Consider the following 24,808-nt stretch of genomic DNA (forward strand, 5'->3'; position numbering starts at 1 on the left):
GGACCAAATGTGCAGGACAATCCCATGAGATGTTCTTACTGCCCTACTTTTTAAGCCATTTGATTATCTTTGGTGTTTCATTGTTTCCTGTTTTCTAGGACTCACGGTCAGATTAGCATGTTTTTTGGTACCTTACACAGCACAGTGTCATAGAAAAGACACCCGGATGGGGTGGGTTTCACCCACCAGTGGATCCAAATGAGGTCGCCTGCAGGTTAATGCTGAAATAAATCATCAGTTCTGAGAGCTCCACCTTTCCTGGCAGGTACTTAGCTGCTCTCAGGGGAACCTTGGTTACTTTTGAGGGTGCCTGGGCGTGTTGTCTCAAGTCCATTTGTGTTTCCGCGGCTGACAGCACTTTGCGGAGGCACGCAGCTCCACCATGCACGCCGGCGGAGGTCTTGCCCTAGTCTCCTCAGCCTTTGCTCCCAGTGGTGCCGGAGTTTCCCAGGTCCCCTGCCTCCGTCTGAAGAACTGATCTCTCTTCAGAGTATCACTTGCCGGTCCTTGAAGAATGCTTACATGCCTCTCAGGATGTCAGTTCCTTCGGCGTCATGCTCCCAGCACCTGATCCAACGAAAGGAGACCCAAACACAGAAGAAACACCACTCACTTCACCACACAGAACAAGTTCCAGTTATCTGTAGTAGAAGTTTGGCTATTTGGGGTGACATCAACTCAAGCAGCTTTTCTAGCAGCAATCCTGCTCTATAATTGAAGAATTAGGTGATTCCCTTGGTGGGCTCTTCCAGAGCAAAGGAACAGATTGTCCCAAGTCCCAGATCTGGCAACACAAAATAAAAAATCCTTGCAGTTTGAAATGACTGACTTCATTCTCTGTCTTCTGTCATTCCCATTGATAAATTAAAAATGTTAAAGACAAATTTCAGCAATAATAAAGCATAGTTATCAGAATCTATATCCTCTCTTCTCCCCAAACTCCTTACTGACCTGCCTACACAGTTCGATTCTGATACAGGCTGCAGGACTCACCACATCTGCTTCAAGGATGCTGCTTACATTTAACTTGGACCTTTTTTTTTTCAAAGAATATTTATAATCACTGCTAAAATAATGCCTATCTGAAAGACAATGTTCAATAAAATAAGCAACATTATGACTATATAAATGAACTCTAGAGCAATTTCTCTATTGCTGCCCTAGTAGTTGAAAATTTAAACCTGAGATTCTTACCTAATTAAAATTAAATATAAAATATATAAATATATAAAATACAAAAATATAAAATAAATATTGAAGATATAAAGCACAGCATGATGACTATACTTAATAATACTGTATTATATATTTAAAAGTTGCTAAGAGAGTAGACCTTAATTAAAAATTCCATCATAAGAAAAAAAAATTTTGTTTGTAACTAGTACAGTGGTGAATGTAGAGTACACTTACTGTGGTGAAAATTTCACAATATATACAAATATTGAATCATTATGATGTATGTAATATATACAAATGTATAAATATTTTAAACTAATATAATTTACATGTCAATTATCTCAATAAAAATAAAATAATTTTTAAATTAAATAATGAAATACATAATAGATTATGAAAAGAATTTATCTCAATGTCCTGATTTTGATGTGAACTTTCAAGCATAAAAATGATCTGTGCTCAGAACCCAAGAATGGACTAATAGTTACCAAAGGGAAAGGGACTGGAGAGGACAGGTGGGAAGGGAGGGATAAGGGTGGAAGAAAAGAAAGGGGGCATTACGATTAGCATGTATAGTGTTGGGGGGCACAGGGAGGGCCATGCAACATAGAGAAGACAAGTAGTGATCTTACTATGTTGAAGGACAGTGACTGTGAACTTGGTGACAAGTAGTGATTTTACAGCATCTTACTATGTTGATGGACAGTGACTGTGAACGGGGATGTGTGGGGGACTTGGTGAAGGGGGGAGCCTAGTAAACATAATGTCCTTCATGTCATTGTAGATTAATGATACCAAAATAAATTTAAAAAATAAATAAAGTGGGTTAGTGATATTTGAAGAAAATGTTAACAGATTTCAGAAGAAGAGTGCACACTTCCTAACAGTGTAGTTTATTCTAGAATATTAACACTGCCCTCAGAATACCCAACGAATGTTGAATACTGATCATGAGAGACCACCAGACATTATTATAAACAACATGTTAATCTGATATTCTCCAATGCCTATCAGGTAACCTTTGACTTAAACAATGAGGTGCTATTTGCTATCAATTCTCTATATATGATTGAAAATGAAGTAAGTGAAATATATAATAAGACAGTGAAATAAAAATTCATGAATACAGCATTTTGCCACAAAGACTTCAAAACTCTAATGAACATGTCACCTGCATTTTATGTCGAAAAAATGAAGCAACTCAGATAAGCATCTTTACTTCTAAGGGGCATGGGCTAGAAGATGACTTGTACAATAACATACAAATTGCACGCATTTCCCCCCCAAAAAACTAGAGCATTGTTCAGTTAAATACTTATAAAATAATGTCTTGAAATGTTTATCTTTATATGCTGGCCTCCCTCTTGCAGATAAAGGTGTTACAAGAGTCAAAAAAAAAATGATCTGTGCTCATAATCAAAACCTTGGATATTAAAAAAAACTGAATATAATTCCAATCTGCAGGTACACACTATTTACATTTTGAGACATTTCAAGGCTTCTCTACAAACTTTCGTATGGATAAGCTCTCATAGTTCTACAATTTCACAATCTCCTTTTCTCATCTCAAGTATATGATAAGGATCTGTTACACAAATGTTTCTCAAATGCTTTTTTTTAATGGCTCCACAATATTCCATCAATGAATAAACTATACTTTACTTAAGCATTAACCTATTTTTAAGCATTAGGTTATCTTATTCTTAGCTATTATAGAAAATGTTATGTTGCATAGTTTTGTTCATAAATCTTTATCAGTATTTCAAATTATTTTCCTAGAACATATTCATGAAGTATTATTTAGGGACATAAAATATTTTGGTATAGGTATATTGCCAAACTACTTTTCAATACATTTAACAGTTTACAGTCCCACAGATAATGAGTGTTCAACTTACTACATCCTTATCAACTTTAAATACTATCATCAAAAGTCTTCCCACTTCCAGTCAAGATGGAGTAACAAAGGACCTATTTTACTTTCCCACCTAAAACAGCTAAAATGCCAGACAAAAGAAATGAAACTGTAAAGGAGTGCAGAGAGCATTAAGAGTCAGGAAAAAGAACTAATAAAACTTAGCTAAACCTTAACAGCAGACCATTCCGGAATAGTAAGAGATTCAATGTCTAAACTTAGAGAGAGGCCAGATCAAAGGAAGAGAGAGCGAGAGGCCAGCCAAGGGCTATTTGAATCCTAGTTTACTAAATCCCCATGGTTTACAACCCTGATATCCACCCTGGCAGGGCCCTTGCTTATTTTTATACTGCTTCTCACTTTAGGTCCCTGTATCTTAAACCGGCTAATAGCCTTTGTTAGGGAAAGAGTGAGTGCTGTTCAGGTGCTAATGCTGAGACCGCAGTATCATTCACTCACACAGCAGGAAGAAACAAACATTCCATGATTGGAATGGTCAAAGGAAAGTGGGGAAATGTAGAATCTAAGCATTAGTAAGATTAGTAAATTAGCATAAGCATAGCCATCTTAGAAACCTAGAAACCATTTTCTGAGAGTGTGACTCAGAGGAAAAAAAAAAAAAAACAAAAAAAAAAACCCTGGGCCTGGGTAAGGCCTTGAAAAACAAGTTAATCATGAGCACCGGGTGGTGGGCAGCTGTGACCCTTGGTCAGCTAACCTTGGTCAGTAAATCTTACATACCAAGCTTATCGTGCAGAACCTCCCTAACCATTGAGGAGTAGTCTTACCCTGCCCTTGCTTAACCCCAGGATATATGTCTTGCAAGAATAATGTATAGTTATAGAAAATTGCTATGAGTTAAGTGCTTTGAAATTGCTATATAAACCCTTGGCTCAGAGTGCTCGGGGTCCTTGTTGAGACCCGCTGCGTCGGGGCTGACTTGGACCCCAACTAGTTGGCTGAATAAAGACTTTGCTTGAATTTACATCTCTATGCCTGTGTAGTTTGTTCTCTGGGGAAGCCTCGGAAGCCTGCACCCTAACATTTTGGGGGCTCGTCCGGGATTCGAGCGGCTTCCCTGAGAACAAAGGACAGCTGGAGGCAAGGTCTAATTGTCCGGACGGGGCAGTGTAATTCGAGGGTCGCCCCCTCGTGTCTGCATAAATCCATTATAAAGCGGGAGTCGCCATCCCGTGTATGGTCTCGGGTTAGTGGTCCCGAGTGAGGAAGTCCGGGCTGGTAGTCCCGGCCCCCAGGTTAGTGACCCTGGGTAAAAGTCCAGGTAACCAATCCTGGCCCTAGGGTCCGAGTGACTCGGCCTTAGGAAGGCAAATCCGATCGGCAGAAAACTGGCACCCGAGGAGGAAAAGATCGAGCTCGTCACCCTGCGGCAGTCCGAGTGGACGCCCTTCGGGAGAATTACGAGAGTTTTTGAGGACCCTGAAAGTGGTGAGTGGGGTGCGCACCAGAGTGAGAGAAGGACCGGTCCGAACGAGTGCGATCAGATGTGGTGTGTATGTTTGGTGTTATCATTGATTGTTTTACTGTGTTTTGGTTTTGGTTTATATTTCTTTTTGCACTTCTCATTTTAAGTTTCCTTGTTCTAAGGTTCTCCTGCTCTCTCCGTTCCTCCTTTCTGCCACTATATCATTCCCTGCGGGCACGGGTCGGGCAATTAAGAGCCATTAGGGCTCCCGCCGCTAGAAGACTCCCGTGACAGGATAAGGGGGTCACAGCCGCGAATCCCAGATAAATTCGCGTCCCCCACGGAAGAAAAACTGTGCAACGACAGGCACTCATTTATAAGCACATACAACAGTCATTTTGTTTGAAGTGGCATCTTCATCCTTCGCCTTTGTCTCCCTCATATTCTTTTTTCTTCTTCTTTCTCACCATGGGTCAGACTCAGGCTACTCCTAAGAGTCTGATCCTCTCCCATTTCCCCAAGGTCAAGGAACAGGCCTTAAGTATGAGCCTTGGCATCAAGAAGGGTAAGCTCGACACCTTTTGCTCAGTCGAGTGGCCTTCCTTCGGAGTAGGCTGGCCGGCCCAGGGGTCTCTTTCTTTGGACCTTATTGGCAAGATCAAAGCCATTATCTCCCGGCCAGGTCCTGAGGGCCACCCTGACCAACTTCCCTATATTCTTGTCTGGGAAAATTTGGCCGAGAATCCCCCTTCCTGGTTGGAGCCCTTTTTGGTGGAGAAACCTCATACTGACCCACAAAAGACCTCCGTCCTAGTTGCCCAGGAAAAATCAAAGCCCTCTGATCGCAGGGCCAGAAATCCTGTGCGCCCAAGTGCGCCGCCTGTCCTCCCCGACAGTTCTCCTCTTTACCCCCTCCCGCCGATTGAGCAGCCACCCCCGTATGCAGAGGAGAGGGGTGAAGCTGCCGGGGGGATAGAAAATGCGGCTAGGGAACCCAGCGGGAACCAGGCGGCTGCAGCTTCCCCAGATTCTTCAGCAGAGGGAGGCGGGAGGCCGGAAAGAGCTTCCTCACACTCCCCTGCCCTGGCCCCACGCTGGGCGCCAGGTAGAACTGGAGGAATGCAGCTAAGGTCTAGAGGGGCCAGGGAACAAGAAGGCTCCCTCCTCCACCTCAGAAGGAGCAGTGCCAGTTCTGCCTGTGCGTGCCATCGGTACCGGCATTGCTCAGCAATATCAATATTGGCCCTTTTCATCTAGTGACCTTTATAATTGGAGGACTCAGAATCCTCCCTTCTCAGAGGACCCCAAGTGTCTTATAGGTTTAGTGGAGTCCATTATGTTTACCCATCGTCCCACATGGGACGACTGCCAGCAATTACTCCGCACTCTCTTCACAACTGAAGAACGAGAGCGTATCCTCAATGAAGCCAGGAAAAATGTCCTCGGAGAAAATGGAAGACCCACTACCCTCCAGCCCATCATCGACGAGGCGTTCCCACTTACGCGCCCAGATTGGGACTTCGGAACTGCAGAAGGTAGGGAGCGTCTCCGGGTCTACCGCCAGACTCTGATGACTGGTCTCCGGGCGGCCGCCAGACGGCCCACTAACTTGGCTAAGGTAAAAACTATTGTTCAGGGGGAAATGGAAAGCCCAGCCGCGTATCTGGAAAGGCTGTTTGATGCTTACAGGCAGTATACCCCCATAAACCCGGAAGCAGAGGAACATAGGTCAGCTGTAGTCCTCTCATTCATCAACCAGGCAGCCCCCGATATCCGGAGAAAACTCCACAAGCGAGAGGACCTAGGGGAGATCTCTATTAGAGAGCTGCTGCAGCAGGCATAGAAGGTCTTCAATGCTAGAGAAACTCCGGAAGATAGAGAAGAAAGGCTGAGGAAAGAGAAATGGGTAATGCAGGAGAAAAATAGGAAGGAAGACAGAGAATTTCAGAAAAGGGAGAACAAGAAGCAGAGGGAAGAGATGGCCAGGATATTCCTGGCCGGGGTGAAGGAAGGCCCTAGGCCACCTCAAGGAACAGGACCCCGTCAATCCCGACTAGGACAAGATCAGTGCGCCCTGTGTAAGAAATATGGACATTGGAAGAGGGAGTGCCCCCAAAGGAGGGAACAAGGGAGAGGGAACCCTGTTAAGACCCTGCACCTAGGAGAGGAGGATTGACGGGGACGGGGCTCGGCACCCCTCCCCGAGTCCTGGGTAACCCTGTGCGTGGAGGGGACTCCCATTGGGTTTATGGTAGATACTGGGGCACAGTATTCAGTTCTCAACCAGGCCCACGGCCCCCTAAACCCAGGACGCACAAGTATAGTCCAGGGAGCGACAGGGTCCAGGAAATGTGCCTGGACTACTAACAGAAAAGTGGACCTAGGAAGGCATCAGGTCTCTCACTCATTCCTGGTCATACCCGAAAGCCCCGCACCGTTGCTGGGCAGAGACTTATTAACCAAGGTCGGGGCTCGCATTCATTTTGAACCTGAAGGGATAAAAATCATGGACAAAGAAGGGCAGCCCCTGCAACCGGCGCATGTGTTAACTCTTTCCCTGGCCGATGAACATCGTCTGTTTCAGGCGGATCAAGAAAAGGGGGGCCAGGGAGAGATAGACTCTTGGGTACAGAAGTTCCCTTCCGCATGGGCTGAGACCGGAGGAATTGGTCTCGCTAAACACCTATCCCCGGTTGTTGTTCAACTCAAAGCCGCAGCTCTACCCATCCGGGTCCGGCAATATCCAATGCCAGAAGAGGCTAGGAAAGGGATAGCACCCCATATCCATAGACTGTTAGAGACAGGAATCCTTAAGACCTGCCAATCTGCATGAAATACGCCTCTGCTTCCAGTGAGGAAGCCTGGCAGTAAAGATTATAGGCCAGTGCAAGACTTGCGGAAAGTCAATGAGAGGGTAGAAGACATCCATCCTACAGTGCCTAACCCTTACACCTTACTCAGCCACCTGCCACCCACGCATGTGTGGTATACTACTCTGGACCTGAAAGATGCCTTCTTTAGTATTCCACTCTCTGAAGTTAGTCAGCCTTTGTTTGCCTTTGAGTGGCAAGAGCCAGGGGGAGGAAGAAAAGGGCAGCTTACCTGGACTAGACTGCCTCAGGGCTTCAAGAACTCTCCCACCTTATTCAATGAAGCCCTAAGCCAGGACTTGGAGCCCTTTCGCAGGAGCCACCCCCACGTGACGTTGTTGCAGTATGTAGATGACCTGTTGCTGGCCACAGAAACCCGTGAAGAGTGCGAAGAAGCCACGGGGAACTTGCTGGCTGAACTAGGTGAACTGGGATATCGAGCCAGCGCCAAGAAAGCCCACATCTGTCAGAGGTCAGTAGTCTACTTGGGGTACACAATATCTAATGGGGCCAGGTGGCTAACACAAGCCATGAAGCAAACCGTCCTGGCTATCCCCATCCCTTCCTCACCCCGGGGAGTGAGAGAATTTCTTGGCTCAGCCGGGTTTTGCAGGCTCTGGATTCCAGGGTACGCAGAAATAGCCCGACCACTATATGAAGCAACCAAAGAAGGGCCGGGCTGGCAATGGATGCAGGAACAACAAGAGGCGTTTGACAGACTAAAAGAAGCTCTCCTCCGGGCCCCCGCCCTATCTCTGCCAGACCCAGAAAAACCCTTTATCCTGTTTGTAGATGAAAAGAAGGGAGTAGCTAAAGGAGTTCTGGCTCAGCAGCTGGGCCCGTGGAAGAGACTTGTGGCTTATTTGTCCAAGTGGCTAGACCCAGTGGCCTCCGGGTGGCCACCTTGCCTGCGTATCCTAGCAGCCATCGCTCTACTGGTAAAAGAGGCAGACAAGCTGACTTTTGGCCAAAATCTGAGAATAACAGCCCCACATACCGTGGAGGGGATCCTCAAGCATCCTCCAGGCAAATGGATGACGAACGCAAGACTCACCCACTATCAAGGGCTCCTACTAGATTCTCCCTGAATCGTCTTCTCTGACCCGGTAACCCTAAATCCTGCCACCCTTCTGCCGGACCCAGATCTGACGACCCCCATCCATGACTGTAGAGATATCCTTTCCGAAATTATCCAGGTGCGAGCAGACCTGAAAGACACACCGTTACTGAACTGTGAGCTAAATTGGTATACGGATGGGAGCAGCTTTGTGCAGGAGGGGGTCAGGAGAGCAGGGGCAGCAGTAGTAACCCACGATGGGGAAGTTGTCTGGAGCACAGCTCTGCCCCCTGGCACCTCAGCACAGAAGGCGGAACTTATTGCTCTCGCTGAGGCCCTGGAAAGAGCAGAAGGAAAGTGGGCCAACATTTACACAGATAGCAGATACGCCTTTGGCACTGTCCATATTCATGGTGCCATCTACCGAGAAAGAGGATTCCGTTCCGCGGAAGGGAAGGGACTGAGGAATCTGCAAGAAGTCCAAAGACTATTAGCTGCTGTCGAAAAACCTAAAGCAGTAGCAGTTATACATGTACCGGGCCACCAATCAAAGAAGACACCCGAGGCCATCGGCAACAGCCATGCAGATGCAGAAGCTAAAAGGGCAGCCCTCTCGGACTCTCTTGTGCTTGCGGTCCTCGAAATACCCATACCTGAACTGCCCGCACTGCCGCCCAAACCTGAGTATTCCCCTCAAGATCTTGAGTGGATTAGGAAACAAGTCCCGGGGGAAGTGTTTGGAGAGGGACATTGGGGTAGGGACCAGGAGGGTAGATTGATCTTGCCAGAAGCATTAGGACAGTACCTGCTTGCTAATCTGCATAAGTCCACCCATCTAGGTGGAAAAAAACTGCTCAGCCTTTTCCAGTCTGCGCAGTTGGTGTTTCCCCACCAGAATGAGGTGACTCGCCAGATCATGAAAGAATGCAGTAGCTGTGCAATGCTAAGACCAGCCCCAAGAGGGCTGCACCCAGCAGGTACCTGGGAAAGGGGGAGGGCTCCAGGGAGGAATTGGGAAATAGACTTCACCGAAATAAAACCAGGGAAGTATGGATACAGGTATTTGCTAGTTATGGTAGATACTTTTTCTGGGTGGGTGGAGGCCTTTCCAACCAAGCATGAGACTAGCCAGGTAGTAGCAAAAAGATTAATTGAAGAAATCATCCCCAGATATGGGGTCCCTGAAGCAATAGGTTCCGATAACGGCCCGGCTTTCATTAGCAAAGTCCTGCAAGGACTAGCCCTAGCTTTGGGAGTAGATTGGAAGTTACATTGTGCTTATAACCCACAAAGCTCTGGGCAGGTAGAGAGAATGAATAGGACCTTGAAAGAGACCCTTTCTAAATTGGTATTGGAGACTGGTGGGGACTGGGTGACTCTCCTTCCCTTAGCCATCTTCCGCGCTCGGAACTCCCCCTATGTACATGGTTTAACTCCATTTGAGATAATGTATGGGGCCCCTCCACCTATAACTCGACGAGTGCAGCTTCCCGATGCAGAGGACCCGGCCCCTGACTATCTGAATGTGTTGCAAGTTCTTGCTAAAGTGCAGCAAGAAATCTGGCCCCTGATCAGAGCATATTATGAGGGCGGGAAAATTCCGAGCCCGGAACATGGCATAGTCCCAGGGGATATAGTATGGGTCAAAAGACATCAAGTGAAGACTCTCGAGCCCAGGTGGAAAGGACCTTATGTTGTATTGTTTACCACCCCCACTGCTCTCAAGGTTGATGGTATCACTCCCTGGGTACACCACACCCACGTTCGAAAAGTCCTGCCTCATAAAGACCCAGGGGCCTGTAAGGAAAAGTGGAAGGTGCAGCAGCATCCTGCCAATCCCCTAAAACTACACTTAAGCCGAAGATGAAAGAGATCCTGCTAATAAGCTCCTTAGTATGGATCTTCACGAGAGCCACATCTGTGGGGATCAGAGGCACCAACCCCCATCAACCAAGGAACCTGACCTGGATGCTGATTGATAGTGACAATGGGGAAGTCATCAACTCCACACAACACAGTGCGCCAATCGGAACCTGGTGGCCTGACCTGTATTTCTGCTTTCGACAGATCAACCCCGTTTACCGATCCATCCCTCCAAATTTGGCTCGCTCCCATGGGTTTTATGCTTGCCCAGGAACAGGTAAAGGAAGGCACTGTGGGGGGGGCATGACTTCTTTTGTGCCAGCTGGGACTGTGTAACCTCGAACGATGGGGATTGGAGATGGACAGTTACAAAAATCGATTCTGTCAAATTTACTTATGTCAACAAGGGCATCCCTCGTCACCAGCCTATGACCCTTTACAAAACCAAGGCTTGTGACAAAACGGACCAGGATTGGGTAAGAGTTCAATTCACCGAGACAGGCAAAAACACTGAGGTATCGCGCTGGATAAATGGACTAGCGTGGGGAATAGTGTATTATAAATATGGGGGGCATGCTGGCTCGACCCTCATCATTAAATTAACCGTGTCAACTCCCACCGCTGCCGTAGGTCCCAACTCGGTTATAAATCCCCAGAAACCTTCAATCCAGGACAAGGGCCTGAGCAAAAAGGATGAGAAAATGCCGACCAGAACGCTTGCTCCAGAGCCCACGAGAGGACCGAGTCCATCGACCTCTGGGTTATGGGCCCAGCACACCCCCTCCGGGTTAGATAATCCCATGTGGGAAATGGTGCAGGCAGTTGTAGAGACTCTTAACCACACCACTTCCTCCCTCACCGATCCCTGTTGGCTATGCTACCCAGGTTCACCCCCCTTCTATGAGGCAATCGGGATAAATGGCTCCTACACTATCAACAACTCCCATCCCACTTACTGGGACGGGAGACCGTGGGGACTTACAATCGCTCAAGTCTCAGTCGTTGGTACGTGTGTAGGCACAGTCCCGACGACCCAGAACCAGTTATGCTCCTCCTATAATAACACTACGTGGGAGCAGGGAAAGTGGATTATACCCTCCTCGGGCTGGTGGCTCTGCTCAAAGACAGGCCTCACTCCGGCCCTATCCACCTCTGTGTTCAATGCTAACAGTGAGTTTTGTGTGATGGTGGCCCTTCTACCTCGCCTAATGTATCATTCTCATGAATCTCTCCTTTCTTATTGGGAAGAAAGGCTGAGCCCCCACCGGAGCAAGAGGGAGGTTGTTACCGCCCTGACCATTGGAACCCTCTTCACCCTAGGGATGGCAGGGGCAAGCACGGGGGTTGCAGCCCTTGTAACTCGAGAAAAGGGGCTCACAGCCCTGAGGCTGGCAATCGACAGAGACCTAGAACAACTCCGACAGACAATATCAGACCTAGAGCAATCCCTCACCTCCTTGTCCGAGGTGGTCCTACAGAACCGAAGAGGCCTGGACCTCTTGTTCTTAAAGGAAGGTGGGTTATGCGCAGCCTTAAGAGAAGAGTGCTGTTTCTATGTAGACAAAACAGGTGCAGTCAGAGATTCCTTGGCCAAACTGAAAAAAGATTTAGAGAAGAGGCATAAAGAATATGAAAGTAGCGAAGGCTGGTTTGAGTCTTGGTTCAAATACAAGCCTTGGTTTGCTACCCTTCTCTCGGCCGTTGCGGGGCCGCTCGTCATCCTGCTGTTGCTGTTTACGATTGGCCCGTGCATAATTAACAGGCTTGTTAAGTTTGTGCAGGAAAGAATTGACACTGTCCAACTCTTAGTCCTTCGTCAAAGGTATCAGGACCCAGATGCCGCTGTGGAAGATTCCACAGTCTAATCAAGAAAAGGGGGGAAATGTAAAGGAGTGCAGAGAGCATTAAGAGTCAGGAAAAAGAACTAATAAAACTTAGCTAAACCTTAACAGCAGACCATTCCGGAATAGTAAGAGATTCAATGTCTAAACTTAGAGAGAGACCAGATCAAAGGAAGAGAGAGCGAGAGGCCAGCCAAGGGCTATTTGAATCCTAGTTTACTAAATCCCCATGGTTTACAACCCTGATATCCACCCTGGCAGGGCCCTTGCTTATTTTTATACTGCTTCTCACTTTAGGTCCCTGTATCTTAAACCGGCTAATAGCCTTTGTTAGGGAAAGAGTGAGTGCTGTTCAGGTGCTAATGCTGAGACCGCAGTATCATTCACTCACACAGCAGGAAGAAACAAACATTCCATGATTGGAATGGTCAAAGGAAAGTGGGGAAATGTAGAATCTAAGCATTAGTAAGATTAGTAAATTAACATAAGCATAGCCATCTTAGAAACCTAGAAACCATTTTCTGAGAGTGTGACTCAGAGGAAAAAAAAAAAAAAAAAAAAAAAAACAAACCCTGGGCCTGGGTAAGGCCTTGAAAAACAAGTTAATCATGAGCACCGGGTGGTGGGCAGCTGTGTGACCCTTGGTCAGCTAACCTTGGTCAGTAAATCTTACATACCAAGCTTATCGTGCAGAACCTCCCTAACCATTGAGGAGTAGTCTTACCCTGCCCTTGCTTAACCCCAGGATATATGTCTTGCAAGAATAATGTATAGTTATAGAAAATTGCTATGAGTTAAGTGCTTTGAAATTGCTATATAAACCCTTGGCTCAGAGTGCTCGGGGTCCTTGTTGAGACCCGCTGCGTCGGGGCTGACTTGGACCCCAACTAGTTGGCTGAATAAAGACTTTGCTTGAATTTACATCTCTATGCCTGTGTAGTTTGTTCTCTGGGGAAGCCTCGGAAGCCTGCACCCTAACATTAACAATGACACTTAGATATTGGACATCAGGCAGCAAAGGACAATGCACCTTATGAGGTGAGCATGATGATTGCCCAGCTAACTGTCTGGAGGTAGTGTCCGGGTAGCAGCACAGGGAAGGGGGGCCCAGGCATTGCTCAGAAGTCTCCCTGATTGAAGAGAAGGAGCTGGATGCCTGGGAAGCCAAGGAAAATGCAGTTTGCAAGAAAGAGAAGCAAGAGCTGCATAGAGAGGAAAGCTCCAGAGATCTCCATATGGTCCCCTCAAGTGAGAAGCTGAGTACAGGCAAGCATATGCATCTGAGGAAAGGCCAGAGAAAGAGTCACCCTACAGGAATAGAAGAAACAGTGTTCAGACCAAACACAGGTCTTGGAATAGTGCCTACTTCCAACAGCAAGAATGGAACACCTCATATTTGGGAATCTCTCTATTAGTTAGAGTACTAAGAAGGGTCTTGGATCAGTAGAGGGGAAAATTAACCCAGGACTAAGTACAGTTCTATTCCATCAAACAAAGCTTAAACATAAGACCTGCAAGCCTCAAACAGTTTTCAAACAATCTAATCACATCCCAAAACAAAGTTCAATGATTACAAGAACACAAAAACATATCACACCTAACAAAGTAAAATTCACAATGTTTATCATCCAAATCAAAAATTTCTAACCATGAAAAGAAACTAAAATACAACCTATAATGAGGAGAAAATCAATTAATTAAAACAGACTCAGAAATGACACAAATGGTAGAAAAAATAAACAAGAACATTAAAACAGTTCCCATAGCTGCATTCCAAGTGTTCAAGAAATTAGAAGAAATATTGAATATATTAAGTAGATATGTGGCAGATATAACAAAAACCAAAATTGAAATTCTAGAGATGAAAACTAAAATGTCTGAGATGAAAAACATATTTATTGGATTTTTCCAGATAAGCTATTATGGAAGAGAAAAGTAATGAACTTGAAGACATAGTAAGCCCTATCCAAAATAAAATTCAGAGAGGAAAAGCAATGAATAAAAATGAACAGAGCATCAGCAAACTACAATCTTTTATAGTTTCAAGTAGTCAAATACATATCCCCGGAAGGAGAGGTGAGATAGGGAAAGACTAAAAATATCCTGGAGAAAAAAATGATCAAAATTTTCCAAATGTGATGAAATCCCACAGATGCAAGAATCTCAATAATCTCCAAACACAGAAGACACAAAAAACTTGAAAACTTGCCAAGGACATAATGACCAAATAAACCTATAGACTTTTTGTAAATCTTATCACATCACAGCAGCTTTTTGTAGAATATGACAAGCTGATTTTAAAATATGTGTGGAAATGTAAAAAGACCTAGAATAATTAAAACAGTCTAAAAAGAACAAAGTTTGAGAAACTTTCGGACCTGATTTCAAGTTTTGTTCTAATACTACATTAATCAAGACAGTATTACGGAATTGATGTAAAGGTTAACATACACATTATTAGAAAAAACATACCAGAAATAGACTGTGGGTAAATATGGTAAATCACCCTGATTAGGCCAAACTACCCTGATGGCAGCTGTCAGCCATTCCCGAAGTGTCTGATTCCCTGAGGTGTGACGGTCATTTTGCATCCACTGCTGGAGGGAAGGGTAAGTTGTCAGGGAAGCCACTCTATTCATCTCAGTACCTGACATAACAATGCCTTCCATTCCCATATCCCAGAGATGTAAAAGCCATATAGGCAGAGATTCCAGTGGCTTCTGCCTGTACAGTATGCTCATGTCCACCAGCTCATTCTGGGTGTAGGTACAGAGCATGGAGTGCTCCATAACCTGGGGAGGGCACAGCTCCTCCTGAAGAGCCCATGGTTGTTTCATTTTTATTTTCTTAATTACAGCTGGGCAGGCCTTTAAAAAAGAAGAGGCTGGTATCTCGGGTGGTGGCCTTGGCAGCTTATGGCCCTCTCCTCTTCTTCCCCACCACCCAGCTCCTCCACCATCTCTGGGGTTAAAGGCACCACTCTTTCCTCCTCCTCCCCCACAGCCTCCTGCAGCGTGGCTTTTCCTGCCACCTCCCTCCTCACCGCTGCTAAGGAATCTTCCAGGAGCGTAACCTGTCTTTTCAATAACTGTGTCTCTTCCTTAAGGGCATCCCCTAGGTTCTCGCCCAGCTCCCCCAAGCGATGCTGAAGTGTGTCCCTCTCTAACCTAAGTCCCTCTCTCTCCTTGCTAACCCATTCGATAATCCTCTCTTTCTCCTTGATAGCCCTCTTTCTTTCCTGGATAACATTTTCCACTATCTCTATGAAAAGAGACCCTACAATGCCAGCTGCTACACTACCACTTAGGGCCTCTAAGCAGTCTTCCATCTCATGGAGGGCTAATTCTGCAGCTTCTGGTGCAGTTCTGGGGAAGGCCCCACCCCTCTAAGAGGTGCTTTACCCTAGACCAATTCCCCACTAGGGTCTCCCAAATTGGAAGCCCCACAGATAGGGGAACAATAACAGGTGAAGCTGCACCCTCTGCTGCTGCATCCACTGGGGCCTCCCTGCCATCCACAGGGGGAATTCTGGGCATCTCCCCACTATCTCTAGTGATAGCCCCCCCAAAGGTCATACCCATTTAGACAGATTTTGGGTTCAGAGGTCCTGCCGACTACCATCAGATGTAACTCTGGGGAGAGGAAATCCTGGGGCAAAATACTTCTAAAACCAAAATTAGTCAAAGGGAGAAATAAAATTTTAAACCCGTTTATTGCTTACAAACTGCAGTCTGGGGTCTATCTCTTTACTACTCCAGCAGAAGCAAAGAAAGCCTCCCCCCAACCTCTTAGGTTCAGATAAGCCCTCAGTCACCCAGATAATTACCCATTGATATGGAGATGAACTACTTCTCTCCACCCCTCACGAACCAGGAACGCTTGTTAATATGGAGATGCACTAAAGCCAGGTGAGACATTCTGTAAATTCTGCAATTTTACCCATACAGACTTACATATACATAGTCAATTAATTTTTGAGACCAAGTATGAGTTATTAAATGGCAAAATGATTATTTTTCTTTTTTAACAAATGGCATTGGAAAGAATTGTAATGTCTGTATTATAAAAAAAGTAGCTTAAACTTTACCAACTGTGCCTCATGACATAAACAAAAATTAATTTAAAATAGATCATAGGCCTAAATGTAAAAGCTAAATATCTAGGAGAAAATATTTGAGACCTTGGGGCAAATATTTCTTAGTATACAAAAAAATAGCCTTGAAAGAGAAAATTGATAAATTAGACTTCATCAAAACTAAAACCATCTGCTCTCTAAAGGAGATTGTAAAGTAAATAAATAAAATAAAAGGCAATCTATAAGCAGAGGAAAATATTACAACCATATATGACAAAAAATATATAAAGAACCTTCACAATTCAGACAAAACAATTTTTGAAGAGTGAGAAGATGAAAACACACACTTCACAAAAGAGGTACAAAAATGGCCAATAAAAGCTTGAAAATTCTGTTTAGCCTATTTGCCCCAATTGTTATCTACCACCTCAGGCAGACAAAATGTTAAACAATTGCCTCTGATTATCTAGACAAATGCCACTGGGAAAAAAGCTGTCTTCACTGAGTGAGCTATGATTACCAGCTGTTCTTTCACAAGTCTACCACAGAGCTGAGGAGGAGGAATGGGAACAGGCCAGGTTGGAATGTCATAAAATTCACTGTTCTTACTGAAATTCATCCATTTGTCCAGAATAAAACTCCCCAGATTGCTCCAAACTCTTTGCTAAATCCCAGATCTCTGAAAAAGTGTATTTTGACTATTTTTGCCAATGTCTTCATTGCTTTAATGGAGGAGAGAAGTTTTGGAGATACTTAATACCCCACATATTCTGAAATCCCCTCCCCATTCCTAACTTCAATGCATATTCCTTCTATCCAGCCATCTGAGCAAAATTTTTGCTGTTTCAAAAATTCTAAATTTTCTTTGGGATCTCACTTAATATATATTACCAATAAAATTTCTATTTATACTATGCATACACAGTTTTCTACAAATAATCATGGAAAGAGGCATTTTATTCACAAAATCCCTTAATAATAGTCATACACACACACACACAAATGCAAATCCCTGCTCATACAATTCCTACTGTGACAGTAGTATTCACTAATTTGTGTCCCTACATGCTTATCAACTGGCTTACCTCTACTTATGCAGGAGAGAAACAAGTAAGAGCTAGAATATGGTACAGAGAGCAATTTCCATGAGGGCAATGAGCCTACCACCTATGCCAGCACCATGAAATCCTCATCAGAAACTTTGGCCTTCTACAGTTGAAAAGAAACTGGAAATACAACAAAGGTCTCTTCACTTCACCACCTGCCTTTTGATGAGAAATAGAAGACAAAGACCTAGGACCTCAAGATCTGAACTTGAAGATACCCAGAGAAGCTTCTGACGTAGCCTATGCATTTTCAGGCCATCCAAATCTTGATCTGCCTAGTGTTGATTCCTCAATTTATAAACTCCACTGAAAACCTAGGAAAACTTCCCTGTGCAAGGTAGAGACTGCACTGCTAATGTTGGGCCAATTTTAGTTGTGTTAATTACTAACAAAAAAAGGTGTTAAACCTTGAAATATGCAAGTGAAAAAAAAGTAATGTCTATTTGCATCAAACCTACATTTCAAGTGTTATTCCTCTTGAAGCAGCATGGTGTTATTCTATAGCAAGAAGTGGGAAGTTTCTGTGCAGTGTTGTCTATTTGTAAGATGAGGCACATTTGGAGTTTTCCTTCTGGGTAACAACGGTAGAAGGCCCTTATACCAGAGCTTATGAAACACACCAATGAGGATCCGTGGCTCTGGATGCAGCCTGCCAGAAGCTGAGTAATATTCATTTTAAACACAGTAATAACTTTGTGGACTAGACAGTATTCATGCAACTGAAAACAACATATGGTCTTCAATAAAATGAAAGGTACACTGGGAAAGGCCAGCTCTAAAGAATATTTTTAAGCAATAGGCATTATCTGTTTTTTATATCCTAACAAATTCACAAGGGGAAAATTTATGTGGCCCTCCTTTCTTCCAATCAAAAACATAATGCTTGGAGCACACCTTGAACCACAAAGATAAAAGAGAAGTAGAATATTTACGGGCCGTTAGGAGGTATGAGAATGTAACTCAGTACTTAAAAGGGTACTGTCACCAACCCCTATCTGCCATTTGAAGTTTTGTGTCTCAGTATCTCTAGCTCCTCATAGGATCCATATTAAAAACTTGAGAAATTATGCTTTAAAAATGTACTTCTCATTGTGTTGTACCCAATCCCCAACAGGGTTGTGGAAATCAGTACATACCATTTTCGTGGAAGAGTAAACATCTCTCACTTTCTTCCTTCTGAAAACTCAGCATTTCCCTGTAGAAATCATTTACATTTTAAGATGTAATATGGGACTGTGAAATGTAGCCATGGAAACCATGACAGCAGAGAAAAAAAAGGAAGATTTGGGAATTTAGTGAGTATGTTTTATTTTTCAAATACAATAGTCCCCTAAGCAAAATCAGTTGTGCCATATGGTGAACTGTGTGTGGTCATTTGCTAAGCTTACAAATAGAATTCTGCAAAATCTGATCAACTGGTAAGTCATTGCCCTCCAAGTGCTCCCAAATTCCACTCCTGCTCACTGTTCCCCGTAGGTACTAGAAGCCAACATTTTACAAACTGCAGACAAACAAACAACATTTAGTATTGAAAATGTTAAGAACCTTCACATAAATATGCATGGGATATGATAGAAATTCACTAAAATTATTCAGCTTGCAAAACTGAGAAATAGTTGGTTTCTGAAAGCCATAGACCTTTTTAAAACACTTAATTTTTCTAGCAGCCCTTTTGTCCAGCTGAGAAATTCTACTAAGCCAACAGCAATCTGTTCATGTTTAACAAAGGAGGTTTTAATAAAGTGGCAGAAACCCGTTTATTGTCTACAAGAAGTCGTCTACTCCAGCTCACCAGTGTCTCTCCCTGTCCTAAAGCCATCATTGATTTGGCCTTTGTAATTACCACATCTTTGTTTCAATATTTTATTTTCCTGTCCTGACATTTCTGAGCTCTCTATAGTTCCTCCAAAGTCTCCTTGCAAACTGACCAGTTTTTACCGAGATTCTCTCTTCCCTGTAGCACTTTATAAATCATGATTAGTAGCCATCAGCTCATGGTTTTGAAATATCTCAACCAAATGCTATAAGTTTATTAGGCACAGTTCCTGTCTTGTGAGTTACAGCAAGCAATGGATTTATCAAATATTTTGTCATTTTATAACACAGACCACCATTTTTTCAACCTCCTATAGTAATTTCCTCATTACTCCCTGTATGGGTCCCAAAGCCAAAGCTGAGACAAATATCTGTGGTTTTGATATGACAATACTTCACTTCCCTTACAATTTATATACCACTCAGTTATTGCTACAATGCATCCCAGCCATAAACATTTGTTACCTTATTTATGTATTATCATTCTGAACACTATTCTGCTGATTCAAGATGAGTTTAGCTGTGGTGGCTGTATGTCAGGCTGTAACTTGCCAGGGCTTGGTCCCTGTAACTCTAGGGGGAGGGGGAATATTTTCCCAGCCCAGGGCAAATAAACCTTTGAAGCCAAAGTCAGTCGAAGGGAAAAATAAAGTGGGAGAAACCCATTTATTGTCTACAAAAAGTCATCTACTCCCGCTCACCAGTATCTCTCCCTGTCCTAGCTGGGACAAAGCCAAAAAAAACCTCTCTGGTCCTGGCTGGCTCTCCTGTCCACCCACCTTGTAATCACCTGTTGATATGGAGATGGACTACCTCTCTCCACCCCTTGGAAACACCTATTGATATGGAGATGCACTAAGGCCAGGCAAGAGATTCTGGAAATATTGCAATTTTACCCACAGTCCCACATGACAACACATAGAACCAAATGTTTTTCTTCCAGTTGAGGCTGGTTGGGAGATAATGCTCTGTGGATCCCTCACATTTCTGCACATTTTGTGAGCAGAGACACTGACTGCCTGTACTCGGGACTGTCTTCAAGGATACATAGCAAACAGTCTCACAAGATAGAAATAGGGTCTCCCTCAAGAATGAGAGGAAGACAAGCTCACTGCCCATTATGAAAGATTTGGGTTTCCTAAGCTCAGGGTTTCTCTCTTGTAACTCAACTCACTACGGGTACAGGTGTCAGCTGGCCCTCTTCACCTCACCCTGTGGAAACTGGGGCTTAGGGAACCTAGATAAGAAATGCTGATAATCTGGCTACTACTATTGCTGTAATAACTTTCCTTGTCTCTGACATAGGAGTCTGACATCTTCTGCCAGCCATGAAACTATGGCAGAATAATTTATGAGCTCACAGGGAGGGTAAAATATCAGACCAGATGTTTTTGCAGTTGCTAACCATGAGAAGTAAAGGAAGTTATATAGCCAAGACCAAAATCAGTGGGGAGAGAGTATATTTCTCCTGAGGAAGTGGGGCAGAAGGGAAGGTAGGAAGTGAATATTTGCTGAATAACAGCCTAATGTAGCATAATGTCTACCACTGTATCTAATTATGATTTATTCTTAATTAGAATCCATGGATTTTATTGGGAAAATAGTAATATATAAGTGCTGAGTCTTCGAAGGATCAAGAAATGAGCAAAAATGTCACTAGCACCAATGTCCATAGTGTTTTATCCTTTTCTGTTTCTTATAGACACATAACCTCTCCTTCCCTGTTTTGAAGATTTTCTTATTACTTCCCCCTGTTCTCATCAGTGCTCTCTGAGATCTTTAATGCCAGCTAAAGTTTTTAATATTGGCATTATTTATGAAAGTCTTAAAAACAAAGAGAAAATCCTAAAAATGGCATTCCAGGGTTCGAGTTGAATATAAAGAAGCCAATGGGACCTCCAGGGGCTCTCTAAAACCAAACCATAGCAGTGGTAAATGTCATTCCTCTAACACATCTGCCACCATTTGGACTCCACTCCAGCAGAGGTATCACTAAAGGCAGCATGCTGAAGGATGACTTTAATTTAGCTGTAGAGTATGCTGTGATTTTACTTGCTCAAACCATGATTGTTAAGGCAGCAGCATTTGTAACAAATTAACACTATTTCCTTGAATTCCTCTAACTACAAGGGATTCATAGAACATGAGAAATAAACTTTCCCTCCATCAACAAGCTATTCTGCAATAGGTGCTGGATAGGGACTTCCTACTAGGTTTCAGTAATACAGGACAAGAGGCTTGCAAACACATGACAGATTAGATTCTGGAGCTAAAGTTAAGTGACTACTTTCAATTAACAGAAAAGGTATTGAAACTCCAAGAATTTAAGCACTCAATCAAAAATAAGTTTCTTGCAAAATTAGGATCAGAATCAAAACTTGAAAACCAGTGTTTTATCTCCTATATTCCCAACCTACCTACTGATCACACAACAAATGTTGAAAACACAACACACAAATCAAATTCTCAGCTCTGACATGTTCAGTCTTTTAAAATTGTGTGCAGTTGTCATAATCTCAACATTTGCCTTACATCACACTCTCACTAAGCAGGTATTGTATTGAAAGTCAGTATTTTCAGAGGAAATGAACTACTCCAGGCACAGTGGGTACCAGTATATATCCAACACCTCCTTGCTGATATATTTAAAATTAGCCTTGTACTTACCTGAGGCTTTCAGATAACAAAAGCATCTATTTATTCAGAGGTATCTTCCCAACATGAAAAAGAAAAGTAGAGCCATCTGGCTTAGCGCTCATCTTTACAAGCATAATGGACAGAATTAGAATAAAGAATGATGAAAGCATGCTAGGTGGGACAGGGGACAAACAGGCTATGGTGACTGGAAATCGTGTCCTATAGGTGCAAAAAAAACCAGATGCAAATAAAAACTAAACTGTGGGGATCTCAAACAACTCATTTGGCAAGTTTAGGTTTTATCTCACAAACTGTTTTGAAAAAGAAAAATCACATGATCCACATTTTAGGGAGAGTTCGATGGGCTAGAGTCAGGAGTGGCGGGGAGAAAGCCAAGCCTGGGGGCTGGGACAGTTAGAAAAGAGTTACTGAGCCCTTGAAAGGAGGTTCCCAAGGACCTGCCTGGGTGGGTCTAAGTGGAAGGGGCATTACTGAGGCTAACTTGTCTAAACTAAGTGATTGATTTTTATGATTTTGTAAATTTTTAACAAAAGTATAGAAATACTTAGAGGCAATGAAATATCAAAAATGACCATTTTATTCTTTGATTAAATATGAAAAATATAGAGAAAAATATGAGTATTCATTCACCTACTTTAACAAATAAATTGCTACAAATATAAATAGAGCCATTATATGCTGTTCCTAAAGCCCAATTCCTCCTTCCTGCCCGGAGGCTCCCTCTATTCTAAATTCAGTATTTATCCACATCCTCTTTTTTTCCTCTTTCTTTAATCCCTTCTTTGTCCGCTGTCATCACCATCTTTGCTCAATGAAGCAATATTCACTTGCTAAACCACAATGTTAAATATTTACTTACAGCATGTCTGCATTTAAGAGGAATTATCCAACTGGTCTCTTCCTTCTCTACACACTGGGCTTTCCCACTGTGGTCACAGAAAACCCCTTCTCCACACGTGATAAAACCACATACATTTTCCCATTTGCTCCTTGAACATTTGTTGTAAGCCAATTCTGTGCCATCTCCTCCACTAGGGACAGTATACACAACAATAGACATGGGTAGCCCATTATAATTGCTTAGCAGATATCATCAAATAACTGAATAACAGACTCTATTCCTACCCTTAAAACCTCACATCATAAGAAAAGAGAAGACACAGCAACAATTTGATACATGATACTGGAAAGAAGAATAAAGAGCTGCAGGATTACAAACCCAGATATTCTATAAAGCACCGCCGCCCCCTGCCCGGTTTATCCCACAGTGTTTCAGAATCTTGTCACTTAATCTGATGACCTGTCACTTAAACATTTGCAGACTATTACCATTCCTGCCCCTCTGTGAGGCAAAAATGTTAAGGAAATACACTAGTAAAGGTAAGAGCTTTCTAGAAGATATTACAGCACAGGCCAGACCATGTCCACCTCTCCCAGAGGGGAGTGGGGACACAACGCCAGCTCATTCATTGACAGACATCAACTCAGATGGCATCTCTACTGATCCCCATAAATTCTGTTCACACAAGGGCCACTCCAGAGAGAATTCCCCAACTTCCCACTTCTGATAGTTGGGACCTACCTTGACTATGGGGTGAGAGAGGATTACTTCCTCATCATACTTACCCAAAAATAACAATAACTATAGCAGAATTAATAACAACAACTAGTACATATTGAAGACTTCCTATATAAGCGACTTGTATCTGAAATTTCACAGACTATCTCACATCTTCACAGCCTTTTCATGAAACATCAGGTCTCATTATTACCCTGATATCTCCTGGCAAGTTCCCAAGTGTCTCTCAAGGATGGTGAGTAATCTGTCGAAAAACACAGAGCCAGAAAAGGCAAAGGTACACCTATCTGAAAGCTACTAATCCTTTAGGAAAATGTTGTGATAATAAAAGTAAGTTTTGGTGCCATTAGCAACTGAATACTGGCAAAACAGTAAGAATAACATCAATAATAGCATAGTGCCTGCAAGTGGGACAGCCTGAGCAGACGGAACAGTGACCCTTGCTGGAGGAGGCACCTTGTCAAAGGCGAGCGCAGAGTCTGCATCAATAGCGTTGTTCATTTGTTTACTCAGCCACCAAGAATAGGCTGAGGCTCACGTCCTGTGCGCTTGTCCCACTGTGCCGTGGTTGCACACTGCTTGTGGCAGTGGGCCCTCAGCCGCTGTTTGTGTTAGTAACAGAAGAGTCATTGCCATGGTTCCCTTATGGTTTAGAGACAATTATACATATTTTTTAAGCTTGGCTGATTTTATTCATGGAATCCACCCAACAGTTGACACATTACAAGTGGTATAAATCCGTATTTTCTAATGTGTATCAACATCTCACAGTTACAAAGGATTGCATTCTAGAGTAGAAAGGTCTTTTTAAAATGACATGCACATATGACATTCCTGCTCAGAGCACCCAGCTGTAGGCTCCAATAGCTGGTGGGAGTTGGGATGTCCTCCTTGGCCCTTGGCTGGCCAAGGCCTTGCAGAGGTCCCCTGGACAGCACAATGCAAAATGGCAAATGGTCTCATCTCAGGTGCCAAAGCCAATGGATGGTAGAGGCTATTATGAGCAAGGTACTGATGGAGAAGAAGGATGTCTAGATTCTTAGGAAATGAGGTGCATTCTTTAGTGTTCTTTAGGACAGAATTATTAACTCCCCTCCCCTTATGTACCATCTCCCAAGAAAAGTTTCCACAGAAGGTATAATGTGTGAGCTGGATTTTCTAGGAAAAATAAGAATTCACCAGGTGGGAAAGTGGGTGAAGGCTCAACAAATGTAAAAGCACAGAGGCACTGTAATGTTCTCAGCCTGGATTGAGATGAGTCATGAGGTACACATACATTATTACGTGAGGCAATACTGTTTACCAGTTTGTGTGGGGTTTCTTCTTAAATATTATATCAGGATTATATTTAAAATTCTTCAAAATACTATTTTTGAAAGGGTATTTTGTTATATAGATGGGTCCCAATTTTTTTAACCATTCATTGA

Source organism: Manis javanica, chromosome 2 (assembly GCF_040802235.1).
Source record: "Manis javanica isolate MJ-LG chromosome 2, MJ_LKY, whole genome shotgun sequence".
NCBI classification, from domain to species: domain Eukaryota; kingdom Metazoa; phylum Chordata; class Mammalia; order Pholidota; family Manidae; genus Manis; species Manis javanica.